This window comes from Lissotriton helveticus, chromosome 6 (assembly GCF_964261635.1).
Source record: "Lissotriton helveticus chromosome 6, aLisHel1.1, whole genome shotgun sequence".
Classification (NCBI taxonomy): Eukaryota; Metazoa; Chordata; class Amphibia; order Caudata; family Salamandridae; genus Lissotriton; species Lissotriton helveticus.
In genome coordinates, this window is record NC_136067.1 from 348,336,390 (window position 1) to 348,360,304 (window position 23,915).

The following is a 23,915-nucleotide window of genomic DNA, read 5'->3' on the forward strand; positions in this document are numbered from 1 at the left end:
AAGCACTATTAGACCGTGTAGTATTTTGATAGGAGCACATACTGCAATTGTAAATCACTTGGGATATCGTGCCAACTTTTGCTGCTCCCTGCTATCAATTGGATTGAATATGTGGCCTTGACCTCTAACTACTCTCGCATCACTCATATGCTTTAGGGGAACTTGATCCTCATCTCTGTTTCATCTTCATATTCAACCACACTGATTTTGAATGGTGTTTGAATGGTGTTGTTGTTCATACGTGAGATACACCTCGGCAGAGGATGTCACCATTGCATGGAGGATATTTTAAGCACTAATTTGTCATTAAGCCCGATGTACTGTGGCATTACATGATGTTTTTTGTATGTTTCTTTCCCCAGCCCTGAGGAAGTCGTGGGTTTTGACCCCATACGACGAAACACGTGTTGGCTGGATTCGAAGAGAAATACCATAATTAAATTATATTGTGTTGTAACTATTGTGCCCACTTTGTAACATGAGATTTATTTAACTGGTGAAAAATTTCAATGTTGGTGTGATAGGGCTATATTGGTATATGGGTGATCCGCGGATCCGTTTTAGAGGTTTTGAATGATTACCTCTCCCTAAGCACCCAACTAACTAAGATTTGACTAATAACCATATATTTGCCGCAATAACTGTGAGCGCCATTGATATCCAGGGCCAATCATTCCCTATCATTCTCACTTTGGACCTACCTGGTGGGCAGCTCCAACGGTTGAACTCATAAGAAAGATAATCATGGATAGAGGCAAAGAAGCTGCCGAGCTTTTTGACAGCTTAGCTAGGGGTGAGACGGTGACAACCTCACTAGCATGTGGGAACGTCAATAAGAAGAAAGAAGGACTCAGAGAGAAATTTTAAGATTAGAGAAACTAAAAATTGCAGAAAACTCTAAATGGTGGGACGGAGCAACCCTAGAACAATATATTAGACTACAAAGAATTCCTAGGGGACTTCGTTCCCAAATACTACCGACCTATGATGACTTGGATGAAGATCTCCTTTTATCATGGGAGAAAGAGTTAACTTCCAATTCTAATAACCTTATGAATATTCTCATTGAGAATGCTTTACGTAAAGTCAAAAAACTACAAAATGATATCGCTCAGGTGGAATTGGAAATTAAAGAATTAGATCTGAAAGAGGCATTAGAGAAAAATTATGAGATACTAAAAGAGGTGCTAAATAAACATCAGGCAGAATTCAAACAACGGAAAGCACGTAAGATCAAGAGGGTCGAAAAAGATTATAAACAAGGCAGAATCTTCACATTCGCCCAAAAATATGATCACATGATAGACAAAGGTGCTAAAAATTGCAGCAATTCCCTACAGAATAATACTCCTGTTAGCTCCAATCCCACATCACTGGAAACACTTCCAAGTAGCAGTGATGGAGAAGAAGCATCGGTCGGTAGTAATCAGGACAGTGATTTTTTAAGAGAGGTAAGAATGATAAAATGGGGGAACAGAGAACAACTAAGACAAAGGGGAAATACACTAAGAAAAGAAGGAGGGGAAGGAGAGGGGGAAACGGCACAAGAGAAACAGGGAATGCGATTGAGGTCATGGAAGAAATAAGTAATTTATCCAAAAGTATGAAGGGTGTCGAAGTAGTGAACCTCAGTGACCATAATTAGACTTCTGATATGATATCTGTACTGGAAAGAGGTATGGGTTTTTGTCCTAGTGAGCAAGGTGACTTGCATAATTCTTTGATCGATCTATTTAGATTCACAAGGAAATTGAAACTGAAGAAATTTTTTGATTGTAATCCTAGAGACAATAACTGCATGAATACAAATGTTGTAAAGGAGTCTCATGATATGTTAATGATACAAGAAATAAGAGATACTGAATTACTATTATCTATTGCGGACGATGACAGAGATCACATGACAATTGATGAATTGCTATGGGAATATGATATTGAACCTGATACTACCATATCAAGTGGTCTAACAAACAAATCAAGGTGGACACCAACATTACCTTGTGGTAACAGTGTAGATATGTTTCATAAATTGGTCACGGAGGATGTATATAATCACTTGAAAAAGAGCAGACGTCATAACACTGGACTGACTGACAACTTGAGTATGAATGAACGTAGGGCACTGATAGATCTGAGTAAATTAGCTAATGTCACCATCAAAGAGGCTGATAAAGGTGGGAACATTGTGGTAATGAACACCATAGACTACAACTTGGAAGTTACCACACAATTGAATGATCACACATGTTATGAGAAACTCAAAGACAACCCTATAGGATCCTTAACAACTATCATCAATAATCACTTGAGTGACTGGTTGCACAAGGGGTTAATTAGCAGGGATGAATATTCACACTTGAAAGTGGATAAACTGAGATTCCCATGTCTATACACACTACCGAAAATACACAAGAACCCCACAGCACCACCAGGGAGACCTATAATCTCTAGCACTGGCGGCCCTACAGAGAAGCTCTCACAATACGTAGACACCTTTTTACAACCCCTGGTACGTAACTTACCAGCATACATCAAAGATACAAAGCATATTTTAAGCATCATAGCAGATGTACCTTGAGAGGATGACATGATACTACCTACTACTGATGTCACCTCCTTATACACGAGTATCAGGACAGATCTAGGTATAGAGGCAGCAAGAAAGTTTCTCAATAAGAGACCGGCATCACAATGGGCTCACACAGAAATGATTGTGAAGATGATGGAAGTGATCTTAAATATCAATGTATTCCTGTTCGAATCAAGCTGGTACAGACAAAAACAGGGTGTGGCCATGGGCTCCAGATTCTCTCCTTCCTACGCTAACCTTTTCATGGGCGGGTTTGAGGAGGAGTGGATCTGGGGCCCAGGTAGGACACAATGGAATGAATCGATCATTTACTGGGGTCGTTATATTGACGACTGCTTGTTAATATGGTCAGGAGATATGTTGAGCCTCACGGAGTTTTGTGAATATCTAAACTCCAATAACAGGGGTATTCAGTTCACTTACACCATGAGCACTACCCAAATTGAGTTCCTGGATCTGATACTATTCATTGATGACCACAAAATACAAAGTAAACTATACAGAAAACCTACATCGTGTAATGCCATACTGCATGCAGGTAGTTCACATCCAAAACATCAAATTCAATCCAGTCCCTTTGGAGAACTAACTCGAGCCAGGAGGAATTGCAGTAAAGACAGTGATTTTGAGGATTGCAGGGAAAATATGAAACAGAGATTTAGAGCCAGGGTATACAATACCAACATTATCGCAGAGGCGGAATGTAAAATTGCCACCATAGACAGGAATGACACATTGAAAGATAAACATAAAAGACAACAGAACACTGCACAAAATAGACTGATAACCAGCTACAACAATGCAGCAAGTACACTCAGGAAAAGAATGAACAAACATTGGTGGGTACTGAGCAATGACAAAACGCTTGATAAGTATATTACTAAAAATCCACTCATTGCATACAGACGTGGTAGGAACATCAAATCCTGGATTAGTCCTAGCTATCCAAGGAAACTAATGAGAACACCAGATTGGTTAACACAAAGGTGTGTTGGTTTTTATAAATGCGGAGAGTGCAAACTGTGTCCCATTGCTATGAACAAAACAAAATCATTCTTCAACCACATGGGTAAGAAGTTCAATATCCAACAAATGATAAACTGTAATAGCCGTGGGGTGGTTTACATGATAAAATGCAAATGCGATAGCTTTTATATTGGCAGCACTATTAGAAGTCTGAAAGAGAGGATGTATGAACATGTAAGAGCTATAAGACATAATGACTCAAGATATGTGACTGTCTCTCATGTAAACTCCTGTCCGGCACAAAATGCCAATAAGTCTATCCAATTTTGTGGCATTGAACAGATCAAGAGTGATCCCAGAGGTGGTAACCTAGAACTCAATCTTAGACGGAAAGAGGCCACATGGATACTCAAAATGCAGGCAGTGGAACGCGGGATGAACTCTGATCATGAGCTACATTATTTTTTAGGGGAACAATAAAGCATTACACACAACTGACCGAAATCATGACATGACTTGGACTAAAAATCTGTAATATATTTGGGTCTTATTTTAAATATATAGACAACATCTACCCACCATCGTAACGTTTATATATAATGCGATCTGTTTCTGTTGAAGATATTGACATAAATTGCCCACAAATATCATGCATCAGAGGATTATTCAATGATATATATGACAACTAACGATAACAGATAATTTATTGCCGATGTAGATTGTTTTCCTGCAAGACTGTACAAAATGTCTTATTTCTGTAAAGAGAGATGGACTGATGCTAAATGATGTGATATAAGCGCAACCAGAACTTTATGTTCCTAACTTAGGTCACATGTATGTTTATATTTGTATATTTTCCGCTTGCTTACTAAGTTATATAAATGTGAACAATGTAGAAATATAACAATTGCAAACATAATACTATGTTCCTCACTTGGACTACATGTACTTTTAGACTTTTCTATTTTTTATCTTTTCAAGGCCATATCAATATGGACGTCATTTAAACATAATTATTGTGGACATCGAGTTGTCCATCCCTCCCTTAGGATATATAACGGGAGTAAGCTATATATAAACTGAATGTCAAATACTGGTGAATATAGCTCTAAATCAGCATAGAGCTCTTCGGGTTTATAACCACACCTAAGATGGCGGCGTATTTGACCCGCGATCTGTGAGTCATTGGTCGAGCGCGAACGTGATAATACGCACACGAGGTGAGCTTCCGGGATCCGTTTTCACATTGGGAGTAACGGAGCTGCTGGTGGACGCTGTTAGATGCCGTACTCAGGTTAGGTGCAAACACAACAATGATGGACAGAATGTGGATCAATGTCACACATTCACCCCAGTCCAAAGATCTGGGCCCAAATCCATCGTTTTGGAGTCAAGCTAGCCGGGCTGAAGAGAGGTGTTACCTCGAAACCGGTCCGGTCCTCGGATGCTTGATTCCGGTCTGGGAAAGATATGGCTGTTGTAGTTCGGACTGGACTGTTCCCATGGGGCAACAGGGTCAGAGCTGATTTGCATAAAGCCATTATCTGACCCAGGGTGGTGTGGAGTGCAAAAAAACGATGGATTTGGGCCCAGATCTTTTGACTGGGGGAGTGTGTGACATTGATCCACATTCAGTCCATCACTTGTTGTTTTTTGCAATTGCCGCCCTAAGTGCGCTGGGGATGCCCAGACGTGGGTCCCAGGCACTCCACACCACTTGGAGTCAAGCTAGCCGGGCTGAAGAGAGGTGTAACCTCGAAACCGGTCCGGTCCTCGGATGCTTGATTCCGGTCTGGGAAAGATATGGCTGTTGTAGTTCGGACTGGACTGTTCCCATGGGGCAACAGGGTCAGAGCTGATTTGCATAAAGCCATTATCTGACCCAGGGTGGTGTGGAGTGCAAAAAAACGATGGATTTGGGCCCAGATCTTTTGACTGGGGGAGTGTGTGACATTGATCCACATTCAGTCCATCACTTGTTGTTTTTTGCAATTGCCGCCCTAAGTGCGCTGGGGATGCCCAGACGTGGGTCCCAGGCACTCCACACCACTTGGAGTCAAGCTAGCCGGGCTGAAGAGAGGTGTTACCTCGAAACCGGTCCGGTCCTCGGATGCTTGATTCCGGTCTGGGAAAGATATGGCTGTTGTAGTTCGGACTGGACTGTTCCCATGGGGCAACAGGGTCAGAGCTGATTTGCATAAAGCCATTATCTGACCCAGGGTGGTGTGGAGTGCAAAAAAACGATGGATTTGGGCCCAGATCTTTTGACTGGGGGAGTGTGTGACATTGATCCACATTCAGTCCATCACTTGTTGTTTTTTGCAATTGCCGCCCTAAGTGCGCTGGGGATGCCCAGACGTGGGTCCCAGGCACTCCACACCACTTGGAGTCAAGCTAGCCGGGCTGAAGAGAGGTGTTACCTCGAAACCGGTCCGGTCCTCGGATGCTTGATTCCGGTCTGTGAAAGATATGGCTGTTGTAGTTCGGACTGGACTGTTCCCATGGGGCAACAGGGTCAGAGCTGATTTGCATAAAGCCATTATCTGACCCAGGGTGGTGTGGAGTGCAAAAAAACGATGGATTTGGGCCAGATCTTTTGACTGGGGGAGTGTGTGACATTGATCCACATTCAGTCCATCACTTGTTGTTTTTTGCAATTGCCGCCCTAAGTGCGCTGGGGATGCCCAGACGTGGGTCCCAGGCACTCCACACCACTTGGAGTCAAGCTAGCCGGGCTGAAGAGAGGTGTTACCTCGAAACCGGTCCGGTCCTCGGATGCTTGATTCCGGTCTGGGAAAGATATGGCTGTTGTAGTTCGGACTGGACTGTTCCCATGGGGCAACAGGGTCAGAGCTGATTTGCATAAAGCCATTATCTGACCCAGGGTGGTGTGGAGTGCAAAAAAACGATGGATTTGGGCCCAGATCTTTTGACTGGGGGAGTGTGTGACATTGATCCACATTCAGTCCATCACTTGTTGTTTTTTGCAATTGCTGCCCTAAGTGCGCTGGGGATGCCCAGACGTGGGTCCCAGGCACTCCACACCACTTGGAGTCAAGCTAGCCGGGCTGAAGAGAGGTGTTACCTCGAAACCGGTCCGGTCCTCGGATGCTTGATTCCGGTCTGGGAAAGATATGGCTGTTGTAGTTCGGACTGGACTGTTCCCATGGGGCAACAGGGTCAGAGCTGATTTGCATAAAGCCATTATCTGACCCAGGGTGGTGTGGAGTGCAAAAAAACGATGGATTTGGGCCCAGCTCTTATGACTGGGGGAGTGTGTGACATTGATCCACATTCAGTCCATCACTTGTTGTTTTTTGCAATTGCCGCCCTAAGTGCGCTGGGGATGCCCAGACGTGGGTCCCAGGCACTCCACACCACTTGGAGTCAAGCTAGCCGGGCTGAAGAGAGGTGTTACCTCGAAACCGGTCCGGTCCTCGGATGCTTGATTCCGGTCTGGGAAAGATATGGCTGTTGTAGTTCGGACTGGACTGTTCCCATGGGGCAACAGGGTCAGAGCTGATTTGCATAAAGCCATTATCTGACCCAGGGTGGTGTGGAGTGCAAAAAAACGATGGATTTGGGCCCAGATCTTTTGACTGGGGGAGTGTGTGACATTGATCCACATTCAGTCCATCACTTGTTGTTTTTTGCAATTGCCGCCCTAAGTGCGCTGGGGATGCCCAGACGTGGGTCCCAGGCACTCCACACCACTTGGAGTCAAGCTAGCCGGGCTGAAGAGAGGTGTTACCTCGAAACCGGTCCGGTCCTCGGATGCTTGATTCCGGTCTGGGAAAGATATGGCTGTTGTAGTTCGGACTGGACTGTTCCCATGGGGCAACAGGGTCAGAGCTGATTTGCATAAAGCCATTATCTGACCCAGGGTGGTGTGGAGTGCAAAAAAACGATGGATTTGGGCCCAGATCTTTTGACTGGGGGAGTGTGTGACATTGATCCACATTCAGTCCATCACTTGTTGTTTTTTGCAATTGCCGCCCTAAGTGCGCTGGGGATGCCCAGACGTGGGTCCCAGGCACTCCACACCACTTGGAGTCAAGCTAGCCGGGCTGAAGAGAGGTGTTACCTCGAAACCGGTCCGGTCCTCGGATGCTTGATTCCGGTCTGGGAAAGATATGGCTGTTGTAGTTCGGACTGGACTGTTCCCATGGGGCAACAGGGTCAGAGCTGATTTCCATAAAGCCATTATCTGACCCAGGGTGGTGTGGAGTGCAAAAAAACGATGGATTTGGGCCCAGATCTTTTGACTGGGGGAGTGTGTGACATTGATCCACATTCAGTCCATCACTTGTTGTTTTTTGCAATTGCCGCCCTAAGTGCGCTGGGGATGCCCAGACGTGGGTCCCAGGCACTCCACACCACTTGGAGTCAAGCTAGCCGGGCTGAAGAGAGGTGTTACCTCGAAACCGGTCCGGTCCTCGGATGCTTGATTCCGGTCTGGGAAAGATATGGCTGTTGTAGTTCGGACTGGACTGTTCCCATGGGGCAACAGGGTCAGAGCTGATTTGCATAAAGCCATTATCTGACCCAGGGTGGTGTGGAGTGCAAAAAAACGATGGATTTGGGCCCAGATCTTTTGACTGGGGGAGTGTGTGACATTGATCCACATTCAGTCCATCACTTGTTGTTTTTTGCAATTGCCGCCCTAAGTGCGCTGGGGATGCCCAGACGTGGGTCCCAGGCACTCCACACCACTTGGAGTCAAGCTAGCCGGGCTGAAGAGAGGTGTTACCTCGAAACCGGTCCGGTCCTCGGATGCTTGATTCCGGTCTGGGAAAGATATGGCTGTTGTAGTTCGGACTGGACTGTTCCCATGGGGCAACAGGGTCAGAGCTGATTTGCATAAAGCCATTATCTGACCCAGGGTGGTGTGGAGTGCAAAAAAACGATGGATTTGGGCCCAGATCTTTTGACTGGGGGAGTGTGTGACATTGATCCACATTCAGTCCATCACTTGTTGTTTTTTGCAATTGCCGCCCTAAGTGCGCTGGGGATGCCCAGACGTGGGTCCCAGGCACTCCACACCACTTGGAGTCAAGCTAGCCGGGCTGAAGAGAGGTGTTACCTCGAAACCGGTCCGGTCCTCGGATGCTTGATTCCGGTCTGGGAAAGATATGGCTGTTGTAGTTCGGACTGGACTGTTCCCATGGGGCAACAGGGTCAGAGCTGATTTGCATAAAGCCATTATCTGACCCAGGGTGGTGTGGAGTGCAAAAAAACGATGGATTTGGGCCCAGATCTTTTGACTGGGGGAGTGTGTGACATTGATCCACATTCAGTCCATCACTTGTTGTTTTTTGCAATTGCCGCCCTAAGTGCGCTGGGGATGCCCAGACGTGGGTCCCAGGCACTCCACACCACTTGGAGTCAAGCTAGCCGGGCTGAAGAGAGGTGTTACCTCGAAACCGGTCCGGTCCTCGGATGCTTGATTCCGGTCTGGGAAAGATATGGCTGTTGTAGTTCGGACTGGACTGTTCCCATGGGGCAACAGGGTCAGAGCTGATTTCCATAAAGCCATTATCTGACCCAGGGTGGTGTGGAGTGCAAAAAAACGATGGATTTGGGCCCAGATCTTTTGACTGGGGGAGTGTGTGACATTGATCCACATTCAGTCCATCACTTGTTGTTTTTTGCAATTGCCGCCCTAAGTGCGCTGGGGATGCCCAGACGTGGGTCCCAGGCACTCCACACCACTTGGAGTCAAGCTAGCCGGGCTGAAGAGAGGTGTTACCTCGAAACCGGTCCGGTCCTCGGATGCTTGATTCCGGTCTGGGAAAGATATGGCTGTTGTAGTTCGGACTGGACTGTTCCCATGGGGCAACAGGGTCAGAGCTGATTTGCATAAAGCCATTATCTGACCCAGGGTGGTGTGGAGTGCAAAAAAACGATGGATTTGGGCCCAGATCTTTTGACTGGGGGAGTGTGTGACATTGATCCACATTCAGTCCATCACTTGTTGTTTTTTGCAATTGCCGCCCTAAGTGCGCTGGGGATGCCCAGACGTGGGTCCCAGGCACTCCACACCACTTGGAGTCAAGCTAGCCGGGCTGAAGAGAGGTGTTACCTCGAAACCGGTCCGGTCCTCGGATGCTTGATTCCGGTCTGGGAAAGATATGGCTGTTGTAGTTCGGACTGGACTGTTCCCATGGGGCAACAGGGTCAGAGCTGATTTGCATAAAGCCATTATCTGACCCAGGGTGGTGTGGAGTGCAAAAAAACGATGGATTTGGGCCCAGATCTTTTGACTGGGGGAGTGTGTGACATTGATCCACATTCAGTCCATCACTTGTTGTTTTTTGCAATTGCCGCCCTAAGTGCGCTGGGGATGCCCAGACGTGGGTCCCAGGCACTCCACACCACTTGGAGTCAAGCTAGCCGGGCTGAAGAGAGGTGTTACCTCGAAACCGGTCCGGTCCTCGGATGCTTGATTCCGGTCTGGGAAAGATATGGCTGTTGTAGTTCGGACTGGACTGTTCCCATGGGGCAACAGGGTCAGAGCTGATTTGCATAAAGCCATTATCTGACCCAGGGTGGTGTGGAGTGCAAAAAAACGATGGATTTGGGCCCAGATCTTTTGACTGGGGGAGTGTGTGACATTGATCCACATTCAGTCCATCACTTGTTGTTTTTTGCAATTGCCGCCCTAAGTGCGCTGGGGATGCCCAGACGTGGGTCCCAGGCACTCCACACCACTTGGAGTCAAGCTAGCCGGGCTGAAGAGAGGTGTTACCTCGAAACCGGTCCGGTCCTCGGATGCTTGATTCCGGTCTGGGAAAGATATGGCTGTTGTAGTTCGGACTGGACTGTTCCCATGGGGCAACAGGGTTAGAGCTGATTTGCATAAAGCCATTATCTGACCCAGGGTGGTGTGGAGTGCAAAAAAACGATGGATTTGGGCCCAGATCTTTTGACTGGGGGAGTGTGTGACATTGATCCACATTCAGTCCATCACTTGTTGTTTTTTGCAATTGCCGCCCTAAGTGCGCTGGGGATGCCCAGACGTGGGTCCCAGGCACTCCACACCACTTGGAGTCAAGCTAGCCGGGCTGAAGAGAGGTGTTACCTCGAAACCGGTCCGGTCCTCGGATGCTTGATTCCGGTCTGGGAAAGATATGGCTGTTGTAGTTCGGACTGGACTGTTCCCATGGGGCAACAGGGTCAGAGCTGATTTGCATAAAGCCATTATCTGACCCAGGGTGGTGTGGAGTGCAAAAAAACGATGGATTTGGGCCCAGATCTTTTGACTGGGGGAGTGTGTGACATTGATCCACATTCAGTCCATCACTTGTTGTTTTTTGCAATTGCCGCCCTAAGTGCGCTGGGGATGCCCAGACGTGGGTCCCAGGCACTCCACACCACTTGGAGTCAAGCTAGCCGGGCTGAAGAGAGGTGTTACCTCGAAACCGGTCCGGTCCTCGGATGCTTGATTCCGGTCTGGGAAAGATATGGCTGTTGTAGTTCGGACTGGACTGTTCCCATGGGGCAACAGGGTCAGAGCTGATTTGCATAAAGCCATTATCTGACCCAGGGTGGTGTGGAGTGCAAAAAAACGATGGATTTGGGCCCAGATCTTTTGACTGGGGGAGTGTGTGACATTGATCCACATTCAGTCCATCACTTGTTGTTTTTTGCAATTGCCGCCCTAAGTGCGCTGGGGATGCCCAGACGTGGGTCCCAGGCACTCCACACCACTTGGAGTCAAGCTAGCCGGGCTGAAGAGAGGTGTTACCTCGAAACCGGTCCGGTCCTCGGATGCTTGATTCCGGTCTGGGAAAGATATGGCTGTTGTAGTTCGGACTGGACTGTTCCCATGGGGCAACAGGGTCAGAGCTGATTTGCATAAAGCCATTATCTGACCCAGGGTGGTGTGGAGTGCAAAAAAACGATGGATTTGGGCCCAGATCTTTTGACTGGGGGAGTGTGTGACATTGATCCACAATCAGTCCATCACTTGTTGTTTTTTGCAATTGCCGCCCTAAGTGCGCTGGGGATGCCCAGACGTGGGTCCCAGGCACTCCACACCACTTGGAGTCAAGCTAGCCGGGCTGAAGAGAGGTGTTACCTCGAAACCGGTCCGGTCCTCGGATGTTTGATTCCGGTCTGGGAAAGATATGGCTGTTGTAGTTCGGACTGGACTGTTCCCATGGGGCAACAGGGTCAGAGCTGATTTGCATAAAGCCATTATCTGACCCAGGGTGGTGTGGAGTGCAAAAAAACGATGGATTTGGGCCCAGATCTTTTGACTGGGGGAGTGTGTGACATTGATCCACATTCAGTCCATCACTTGTTGTTTTTTGCAATTGCCGCCCTAAGTGCGCAGGGGATGCCCAGACGTGGGTCCCAGGCACTCCACACCACTTGGAGTCAAGCTAGCCGGGCTGAAGAGAGGTGTTACCTCGAAACCGGTCCGGTCCTCGGATGCTTGATTCCGGTCTGGGAAAGATATGGCTGTTGTAGTTCGGACTGGACTGTTCCCATGGGGCAACAGGGTCAGAGCTGATTTGCATAAAGCCATTATCTGACCCAGGGTGGTGTGGAGTGCAAAAAAACGATGGATTTGGGCCAGATCTTTTGACTGGGGGAGTGTGTGACATTGATCCACATTCAGTCCATCACTTGTTGTTTTTTGCAATTGCCGCCCTAAGTGCGCTGGGGATGCCCAGACGTGGGTCCCAGGCACTCCACACCACTTGGAGTCAAGCTAGCCGGGCTGAAGAGAGGTGTTACCTCGAAACCGGTCCGGTCCTCGGATGCTTGATTCCGGTCTGGGAAAGATATGGCTGTTGTAGTTCGGACTGGACTGTTCCCATGGGGCAACAGGGTCAGAGCTGATTTGCATAAAGCCATTATCTGACCCAGGGTGGTGTGGAGTGCAAAAAAACGATGGATTTGGGCCCAGATCTTTTGACTGGGGGAGTGTGTGACATTGATCCACATTCAGTCCATCACTTGTTGTTTTTTGCAATTGCCGCCCTAAGTGCGCTGGGGATGCCCAGACGTGGGTCCCAGGCACTCCACACCACTTGGAGTCAAGCTAGCCGGGCTGAAGAGAGGTGTTACCTCGAAACCGGTCCGGTCCTCGGATGCTTGATTCCGGTCTGGGAAAGATATGGCTGTTGTAGTTCGGACTGGACTGTTCCCATGGGGCAACAGGGTCAGAGCTGATTTGCATAAAGCCATTATCTGACCCAGGGTGGTGTGGAGTGCAAAAAAAACGATGGATTTGGGCCCAGATCTTTTGACTGGGGGAGTGTGTGACATTGATCCACATTCAGTCCATCACTTGTTGTTTTTGCAATTGCCGCCCTAAGTGCGCTGGGGATGCCCAGACGTGGGTCCCAGGCACTCCACACCACTTGGAGTCAAGCTAGCCGGGCTGAAGAGAGGTGTTACCTTGAAACCGGTCCGGTCCTCGGATGCTTGATTCCGGTCTGGGAAAGATATGGCTGTTGTAGTTCGGACTGGACTGTTCCCATGGGGCAACAGGGTCAGAGCTGATTTGCATAAAGCCATTATCTGACCCAGGGTGGTGTGGAGTGCAAAAAAACGATGGATTTGGGCCCAGATCTTTTGACTGGGGGAGTGTGTGACATTGATCCACATTCAGTCCATCACTTGTTGTTTTTTGCAATTGCCGCCCTAAGTGCGCTGGGGATGCCCAGACGTGGGTCCCAGGCACTCCACACCACTTGGAGTCAAGCTAGCCGGGCTGAAGAGAGGTGTTACCTCGAAACCGGTCCGGTCCTCGGATGCTTGATTCCGGTCTGGGAAAGATATGGCTGTTGTAGTTCGGACTGGACTGTTCCCATGGGGCAACAGGGTCAGAGCTGATTTGCATAAAGCCATTATCTGACCCAGGGTGGTGTGGAGTGCAAAAAAACGATGGATTTGGGCCCAGATCTTTTGACTGGGGGAGTGTGTGACATTGATCCACATTCAGTCCATCACTTGTTGTTTTTTGTACTCAGGTTAGGAACACGGATTTATTTAGGTGTTGATATACGACTTGGTAATGGACGTGAGGGTGGATACTAACACGTATCCTTTTTGTTTTTTCGTCTCTCATTTCTCCCCCGCTTTCGACTTATGATTGGATTTTGGTTCATTGGGATTTGTGGGAGCAGCATCTAGGAGTCGACTATAATACCAGTAGACACTAAAAAGGATAACTTGAAGACACGTGACATTGTGGTGGGTAAGACCTAGGAAATTGAAAACATAATTTGGGGTAAGCCCATTGATGAAGATTGTATGTCTTACGCACGTAGAGATACTAAGGCGGTTTTTATTAATCACTCTACAAACGACACAATGTTTGTAGACGGAGGATAATAATAGGAGCAAAATATAACTTCGCAAATAATAATGATTTGTGTAAAATTAAGTGGGATTTCTTCTGATAGTTTTCTAAATAAATTCTTCCACAGATTCTCGATTTTATTTACGCACAGAACAGGATTGTGCACCCAGCCGATATTAGGCTGGGTCGGAATTATAACCAGCCAGAAGGTATGTTGAAGGCTTGGTAAATTGAATTAATGATTTTAAAACAAAGTTGCATTCGATGGCTATTGATAATCCAATCGGACTACCCCCCTATCTTAGGCATACAGAAGAGGACAGAAGCACGTTAGGTAGGCCTGAGCCTACTGCTCAGTTTATCTATGGGATAAGAGGACACTTGGGTGTTGTAAGCACTATTAGACCGTGCAGTATTTTGATAGGAGCACATACTGCAATTGTAAATCACTTTGGATATCGTGCCAACTTTCGCTGCTCTCTGTAATCAAATGGATTGAATATGTGGCCTTGACCTCTATCTACTCTCCCATCACTCATATGCTTTAGGGGAACTTGATCCCCATCTCTGTTTCATCTTCATATTCAACCACACTGATTTTGAATGGTGTTTGAATGGTGTTGTTGTTCATACATGAGATACACCTCGGCAGAGGATGTCACCATTGCATGGAGGATATTTTAAGCACTAATTTGTCATTAAGCCCGATGTACTGTGGGATTACATGATGTTTTTTGTATGTTTCTTTCCCCAGCCCTGAGGAAGTCGTGGGTTTTGACCCCATACGACGAAACACGTGTTGGCTGGATTCGAAGACAAATACCATAATTAAATTATATTGTGTTGTAACTATTGTGCCCACTTTGTAACATGAGATTTATTTAACTGGTGAAAAATTTCAATGTTGGTGTGATATGGCTATATTGGTATTGTCATTGTTGGAAATGATAGCATCAAGAGTAGCTCCTTTGGTATGGGTGGGAGTGTGACAAAGTTGGATAAGGTAATTGATCTCTAGAAGTGTAGTGAGGTGGCTGACTGTGGGACCGTCAGTGGTGTTCCAGTGGCTGTTAAAATCTCCTAAGAAGAGATTTTTTGAGTTGGAAAGTGAGGATTGTGTAAGTAGGTCGGATAGTTCATCAGCGAAAGGAAGAGGATTGCTTGGAGGGTGGTAAATGTTGTGTAAGCAAAATGAGGTAGAGTCCCGGACCGTGAGTTCCGCGCCAAGGTATTCAAAGGTTAGGTGGCCAGTGTTCTTAACAAGGGAGAGTTGAAGTTCATTTTTATGGATGATAGCTAGACCACCCCCTTTTCTGTCAGGTCTGTCTTTCCGAATGAGAGAGTAACCAGGGGAGTGAGTAAGTCGAGGAAGGCCATCAAGTAGTCATTAAGCAAGGTTTCTGTAAGGAAGGCAATGTTGATGGTTTCACTGAGGATGGTTTCAGAAATTTCAGTCACATGTCGAACAGCCGAGCCGCAGTTAACAAGCATGCAGGAGGTTGATTAGGGATGGCTTTAGTGGGAAGGCAGAAGCACATGGTGATAAGCTGAGCTAGGTATCTGGGGGATGGGGATGAAGGGATTCTGTTAGTTCCCAGAATCACTGGGATGCTGGAGTAAGAGAGAAGAAGCTCAGTAATCAGGGGTATAGGAATGTAGGAGTTGCAAAGCTCAATAAGGTTGGGAGCTGAGAGGTAGATCATGATGTGGAGAGGCCTATGTTTTTGTCTGCAAAGGGGTGTGATTTTCCAGTGGTTAGGTTGGGAGCTGTTAGGGGAGCTAGAATAGGAGGGATCACTATGATAGTGGAAGGTCCTGGCATTAAGGGCATTGAAATCCTCTCTGAGTCGCGTTATTCCCATCTTAACGGTAGAGAGATGACGTTCGATGTTAGATAGTGTCAGAGTAATAAGATTGAGCAGGAGCTCATTTGACAAGCAGGGCGGGGCAAGTGAGAGTTCCGCATTGTACGGGGAAGGGAGGTGCTGGTGGAGTCAGAGGTGTGTTTGGGTTGTTGGATGTGGTAAGTGGAGCGTCAATCATATAGTCAGGCTATTATGGTGGGTGCTGAGATGAGAGGGTGATGGAAGTGGGGGAGGTTACATCAGTTTGAGGAAGGTAAGTGGAGTTCCGAGAGGGGGATAAATGTGCAGGTTGGGATGGATCTGGAAGTTCTAGGTTGGGCAGGGAGGTAATTAAGTAGGTTTGAGGGGAGACAGAGCTGTTCAAAAAAGGAGATATTGGTGCAGTGGGGGGTAAAGTCAGAGGTGCTGAGTAAGGAGATCGAGAAATAGGAGATTGGTTCGGGGTAGTGAGGCAGGTTTGAGGGTGTTGGTCATTAGTTAAAGAGTGAGTTTGGATAACGGTGTGAGTGGTTGGGCTGTCTAGGGGAGATAGAGCCCGCGGGGGCCGAAAGGAGTTGGACAGTTGTAGAGAAGAGGGGTTAGGGACATGTTTGGCTAGATGGTCTAGAAATGGTGGTCAAAAAAATATAGGTGGAATTTAGATGCTTGAATGAGGATATTACCGGTTTTAAATATAAAAATGTCAATTTCACCTGGGAAAGATGTGGATGGGGTTGTAGATAATTTGAATCCATATGGGATTTTGAATGATTTGGAGACTGTAAGATGGAGAAGGAAAATACTTTTGCTTTTGAAGGGGTGTTTTGAGTAGAAGATAAAGTTAGTCTTTATGGGGAAGGAGAGGCTATGGTAGGTATAAACAATTAATGTTTCGGGGTGACAAATCAATAGGTAGTGTTTAAAGTTTATTTTTGTGTTTTGGAAAGATTTGGGGGATATAGGATGCTCCAGGAGTAGGGGCCATGTCTGGAGAAGGCAGGGTCAGTAAGTGAGAGGACAAGATTAGGGGGTCATGTTAGGACGTTAGAAGAGGATTAGGGTGGGGAGGGAAAGATAGGGGAGAAGGTAAAGAAATGAGACGTGAGAAGAGGGGAGTGAAGTTGAAGAAATGAGACGAGAGAAGAAGGTGGGGTAGAGAGAGGGGGAGGAAGAGAAGAAATGAGACATAAGAATAAAATGGGTGAGGAAACCAGGCGGAGAAAGAAACATGAGAGAGAGGGCAGTCAGTGATTCGTGGGGGGAGGAGGGGTTTGTTCATCAAAGTAGGCAAATATTAAGAAATGTTGGAATGAGAGAATATCATAATTGAGAGAACCTGGACAACTTAGGAGGCAAGCAGGGGCAGGGGGCAAAGTAGAGAGGAGAAAGGATAGAAGAAAATAAGGGGGGTGAGTAATGTGGGAAATGAAGCTTAGAGGGGGTTAAAGCATCTATATATTGGGTAGTATAAAGTATAACAATCAGGGCACATAACTAGATCTCCTGTGGCAGTTAGGGAGAATAAAACAAGAACAGGAAAGGGCCTCCAGCACAGCCAAGACAGCAATGTTATAGAGGCTTTACTGAGAATCAGGCGTGAGGGCAAGGGACTGCTCAACGTGGTCAGCGGGGCTGAGGGTAGTGGTGCGGCAGGGCATAGTTCATGACCTAGATCAGCGGTGGACAATTTGGAGAAGAAATCAGCAGGCACATCCTTGTGGCTGGAAAGTCATGAAGGGCATCATATGTGGTTAAAAAACACGCTAGACGGTTGTTTGATTGTGGCTGTAGGGCGGTAGGGTGAGAGTTGAAGCCCAGGAACTCCTATGGTTGTTCCGGAGGGTAAACAAGGAACAAACAAGATTGTATGCAGATGTAAAAAGTTACAAGAGGCCTCAAATTGGGCTGAGAACTGCGTTCGACTGAGGTCAAACTAAAACACTGGTTTTCATCATCATTGAGGGAACTCTGAGGGTCCAAAAAGTTATGAAGATCAAATGAAGCAGGTGGTCATCCTAGGGTCAGGGCATAGTTGTGGTTGAGAACAGCGTTTTAGCTGAGGTCAGACCAAGACATCAGTTATCGTCATCATTGAGGGAACATTGAGGGTCCAAGAAGTTATGAAAACTAAATGAAGCAGGTGGTCATCCTGGGGGCCGGGTATATTTGCTGACCTGGGATAATTGCAGCCACCCTGGAGGAACAACACCTAGTAATTGTATTCAGGTGGATAACGTCTGGAGAAGCCTCAGAGGTGGCCAAGAATAGCGCTCGACTGAGGATTAATAGAGGCACCTGTTCTTGTCATCGAATCACATCCTTAGAGGGTCTTTGATGGTCAAAGTAGTTAGGAAACAAGCGTAGGAAGTGGCCGACCTGGAGGGTCCGAAGTTCAGCACCAGCAGCATGTGGAGCATTAGGGAAAAAGGGTGAGCAAAATTCACTGGATGGTCAGAAGGCGGGAGAGAGAAAAAGAAATTACTCACCCAGGCCTCATAGGGGGATGTAGTTTGCCATCTTGTTGGTCGTGCATTGGCGGATTGTTATCATTTTTTATAGCAGCCCGCAGGGTGAAGCCTAGGTCATGGCTGCCTGTGGGGGGCCGAAGTTCACCATCAACTGCGTGTGGTGCTTAGAGGTAGGATCGGGCGAAATTCACAAGATGGTCGGCGGGCGGAAGAGAGAAAAATCATTCACCCTAGCCTCCTATGGGAGTCTTGTAGGTCACCATCTTGATGATCGTATGTTGGCGGCTCAAAGCCAATTTAGGGAGCTGTCCCCAGGGGGAATTGCCAAATTGAGAACAGACGAGGCGCCCCCCCATTAATCAATGGTATCAGATGGGCTATTCTGTGGCTGGGTGCAGGACAGGTTCTGGTACCTAGGAGGTTGAATCACATGAGCCATAGAAGGCCCGTCAAATCAGCAAGAAATAGGCAGCTCGACGACAAGAGAGGCCGAGGCAAAGGCCTAAACTTCGTAAGGGCATGTCACAGATCAGGCGATGCCAGGGGTTGCTCGGCGGCAGGGCGCAGACCCGGCTTCAGCACTCTGTTGGCCGACCAGCTGGAAATACACAGCGGAGGCTCGTCGCTCACAGCTAGTGTCCACTGTGGACGAGGGCTGCACAGTAGGAGGGCATGATTCCTGTCCCAGGACGCAGGCGGCGGCCGGTGTTAAGCCGATCTTGAAAGAGGCAGGCGGATAGACGTCAGCACTAGCAGCTGAGCTGTGGCTGTGTGGGGGGCTGTGCAGTGAAAGGCACGGATGAAGGCCCTGAAGCCCAGGAGGTAGTCCGTGTTGAAAGGCTCCCCAAAGTGGCAAGCGGCCAAATGTCAGCCCTCAGTCAACAATTAGCAGTCCAACCAGTGGCGGTTTGTGAAGGAGGGCACTTCAAAGGGGCAAGTAGCAAGCACCGCCAGCCCCGTCAGTGGCGGCTCGCTCTGAATGGCACTTAAAGAAATTGAAGAGAGTGGTGATGAGGAGTATTACGTCGATCCCAGTGGAAATTCGTCTTGCTAAGGTACAGCGCATCTGATGACGAAGCAGCCCTGCACCAGTGCATCTGGAGGTGGAGGGGTCGCTTCTTATCCTGCTCAGTGGGCCCAATCCTGGAAAGGAGTGGCGAGGCTGGTGGGATAAAGGATCGTCAGTTCCTGGGAGGTTGATGTCGCAGGTAAGACACGTTACAAAGCAGTTCGTTGTAGATGAATTTAGACTGTTAGTAGTTAGGAGTCAGATGGCCAGATAAACAAAGGATTGTGACAAAAACAATTAGAGGAGTGCACCCTAAAGAGCGAGACAGGGAAAGTCTCTGCGCCTGAAGCTTAAGGCTTACTCAAGCACTTGTGCCCAACCTTAACATAGGACATAGCATGTCCTTTTAGAAGACCCCTCACTCACCAACCTAGTTGGTGACATGCTTCATCATCGAGGTCCCACCCCGAAGGCCGAGTGCCAACAGGGTGTGCTGCGACACCTGATTACAGTGGAGCAGGTATTTTTTCTCTTTTTATATGTGCAGTGATAAAAAGGGGTAAGTGATTTAAAAAGGGGCCAGATCTATTCACTACAAGACTTTATTCTTGAGTGACTGGACACCTTGGTAAAATAAACTGTAGCACCTTTGTCTAATTAAGTAGACTTCGGTGTTAAAGACGTGTAGAGTTAATAAAATAGCGACGTGTGCTATGTGATTAAAATAAAAGTCTTAGGTCTACATGTTTCAACCTCTTTCGATTGTGGGTTTTCGTCAGGACCAAAAGGAAAAAGAGAGATGGACCTGGGTGGTACGCACACGCTAAGGAGCGCCCTGCCCTCGATCCATGGTGAATGGGAACACTAAATTGTTTCCCTATACAAAATGTAGTCTTCTCCCCACTCTGGAAGAAAAACTTGTGAAGAAAAAAATTATTTTGGAAAAGGGTGGTTGGGATCACACAATACGAAACAAACATTGGTTGTACATATAACATATAAAAGTTGGAGTAGAAGAAAGTTCATCTCCTCGAGGTAGGTAAACACAAATGGTTAATTAACCGTATCCGTGTCTACTCCATTCACGAAGTATCCAGCCATTAGGATCAGTGTGTGGCTCAGATCCTGATACTGCTTTCAAAAGGCTGTATGGCTGTGTAAGCCTATTGATGGGAGAGAGTTTTCAGACTATATAGCTCTTATGATTAATAAAGTTTATTTGCGGTAAGAACTGTGCAACTTAAGCATATCATGTTGAAAAAACGACTACTAAGGGAGGTGATGATGTCTCACAAAATACCCATGCACGCCACATTCACCTATCCCAGTTATAGGATCGGATAATTCGTTTGGTAAGATGTAGCAGGATGACACACGGATATTTGTAAAACATTCTGCTTACTCATAGAGCGGTAAGATTCCGCCTCATGGGCGTTCGTGGTCCAAAGGCGATGCTCGCGTAATCTAAAGGGTAACGGAAAAAACACGAGCGGAAAACGCGATGAGTGACAGGGCGTCATCTCGTGCGTGTAAACAAAATCCAGGGAGATCGTGTGAGATCTGACTTACTTGCGGCTTCTGTTCCTCGGACTGGTAACCTACTTGGTTCCATAGACGATACGCCCCGTGGTAATCCCTCATCCTCAGTCCGGGAGCGTTCAAATAATTTGGAGCTCTGCTTCCTGGAAGGGGCGTGGTCGGGACGCTCACGTGGGTCACTCAGCCAATCGGCGAGTTCTCGTGTCAGACTGAGGCTTGGAACTCAGTACCTATGGCAACCCTTGCCGTTTTGAGGAAGACTCGGAGGCGCCTTCGTAAACTCAGGATAACGAGGCGGGATTTGCTTACATTTCGATCCCCATGGGCTTGTGTTGTATACGGTCAGAAACGAGCACCAGGGGCAAAGGGGCAGGGTCTAAGATAACAATTAAAAGGAGCAAATTCACAATTTGTCTAAATTAATAAGGGGCTTCTACCATAATTGCTATCGGTACTCGGATACGTATAGAGAACACATCACAGAATATCACGGAGTGTAGTCAGAAGAAAATCCATATGACTACGTTGGCAGTGATGCAAGTAACCAGTCTGGGATATACTTTGTTATTGATGATGTACTCTTTACCACATGACTGAATTCCAGGGAATATTGTCGTTAAGACCAACCTTATGGGATGACAGCCTATAGACCCATCTCTGTTCTTTTTCAAAAAGGCGTTGAGTCAAATTGTTCCCAGGGCTTATCTGTTCAATGATAGTCCATTGTAGGTCATCAGGCTTATGTCCTGCAGTTAGATAGTGTTCTGTCAATCTGGTCATGGACTTCTTACACCTGATGGTGCTCCTGTGTTCCCCTATACGTAGCTTGACTTTTCTGTTGGTCATACCAACGTAGTGCAGATTGCAGGGGGAAATTAATGAGTATAAGGACAATCTGATGCAGCAGAAAGTGCACAAATTTCAGAAAGACCTGAAAAGATTTTCCATGGTGAAAGCCTATCCCTATTCAGATCCGGAATATACACGACCATCAAAGGCAGATGACAACTCGGATGCCGCAAGTAATGCCTCAAGTAACACCTCCAATGCTAGTAGTAATTCAAGTAATGGAAACACCAAACAGAGAGGAAGAGGACGTGGAAGAATGCAAAGCAACTGGTCATCGTTCAATCGTTCAATCCAGTACCGATGCAAGGCTATCCAGATCCATTTAACCCCCAGAACTATCAGATGTATGGGTGGCAACCACCATTCCAGCAACCCTTCTACCCACCAAATGCTTACAGACCTCCTTTTTTAGCCAGGCGCGGAAGGGGAAGGGGAAAGCGAAGACCGGGGAATCAAGGCAACCAAGTACATTGGGGATCGGAGGAGCCGGACACGAATCAACTTCGGAGCAAGACTCCACAGGCAGGGCCCAGCAACCGGAAAACCTAGTCACAAATCTAGCGACTAGACCCCTCTAGAAGGATGAGGAACAAGTACTGAACAAAGGCCTCGGGTTCGTCCCGACGGCCAAGTTGGACAAATTCAAACTCCAGTGTGAGCTTTCATCCTTCTTTAGAAAATTGAAACTAAGAGCATTCTTTGAAAAGAAAGACGAGATGACCACCAATGATGATCCAAATGAAACAGGCCTAGGAAACTAAATCAACCTTTATGCCACCACCACACACGATTCCAGTGGAAGTAACCACATTTGAGCAGGCGGTCTTCAATGAAGTAGAGCAGCTGACCCCAAAAACAACATTTACCAATCTGACCAAAAAGGAAAGAAGAGTGGCCCTAGAGACTTTGAGAAATTGCGACACAATCGTGATCAAACCCGCGGATAAAGGCGGTGGAGTGGTAGTGTTGGACAAGTCAGCATATCAAACCGAATGTCAAAGACTACTATCAGATGAGACCAGTTATCGGGAACTACCTAATGACCCCACGGAGGAGCTACGTAGCGAGATCAAATCGCTAGTAGGAGAAGCGGAAGGATATATCTGCAAACAGGAGGCTGGTTTTTTGTGCAAAAGTGAAGGAAGAACACCTTACTTTTACACGCTCCCAAAAATGCACAAAAACAAACTACCCCCACCTGGGAGACCAATAGTATCCGGCCTGGGTTCACTTCTAGTTTTTGCGATGTCTTTTTAAAAAAATTGGTACAAAAAACGAGTACATACCTTCAAGACACCAAGAGCCTGTTACAACTACTCAACGATCTCACTGTGGACAACAACACCATCCTGGTGAGCTTCGACATTGAGAGTTTGTATACAAGCATTCCCCAGGACGCAACATTGAAGGTCCTGGAAAAAGTTCTAGAGGAGGAAGAATGGACCTCAAGAACCCCGAGAAATTTCATCTTAGAATGTGCAATGCTTGCATTGAAAAGGAATTATTTTGAATTTGAGGGAACGCTATACCTCCAAACTGGTGGAACCTCGATGGGGAGCACTTTTGCCCCCAGCGTGGCAGGACTATATGTCCACGACTTTGAGAAAAAACATACAGTGAGTGAAAAAAAACCCTATAGATCATGTGTCCTGCCTTGGAAACGGTACATTGATGATGTGCTGGCAATCTGGAATGGAACAGAAGAATCTCTGACCTCTTTTTTCAACTGAATGAATACCTGCGACGACAATCTGAAATTCACCTATGTCAAGGACCAAAACACACTTGTGTTCCTTGACCTGGTCATAAACAAAGTGAATGGGAGTTTTGAAACTGTAACACACTACAAACCTACGGCAAGAAACAATCTTCTAAGATTCGAAGTTTTCATCCCAGGCCATTAGGGGAGAATCTTCCGTACGGGCAATATTTACGGATTCGTCGCAATTGTAGTCAACTCAAGGACGCGACCTCACCAAAAAACTGAAGGACAGAGGTTATCCGGACAGAATCTTGCAAAAAAGTCAGAAACGTGCCCGTAGCCAACCCCGGGAAGTACTTTTGGAAAACACATTGAGACCAGCTGAGGAAACCCCACTCACATGTGTTACCACATATAACAAGATTTCAAACAATGTAACCAGGGTGATAAATAAACATTGGTCGATTTTGAATTCTGGCAAAAGGCAATGGGAAAAAACATTTTTTTCTTTCAGAAAAGCGAAAAGCATTAAAGATGCAGTGGTAAATACCAGACCAATAATGAAAGCAGTACAAAATGAAACAGTGCTGAATGCCTGGGGGCTACCTAAAGTGACAGGCCATTACAAGT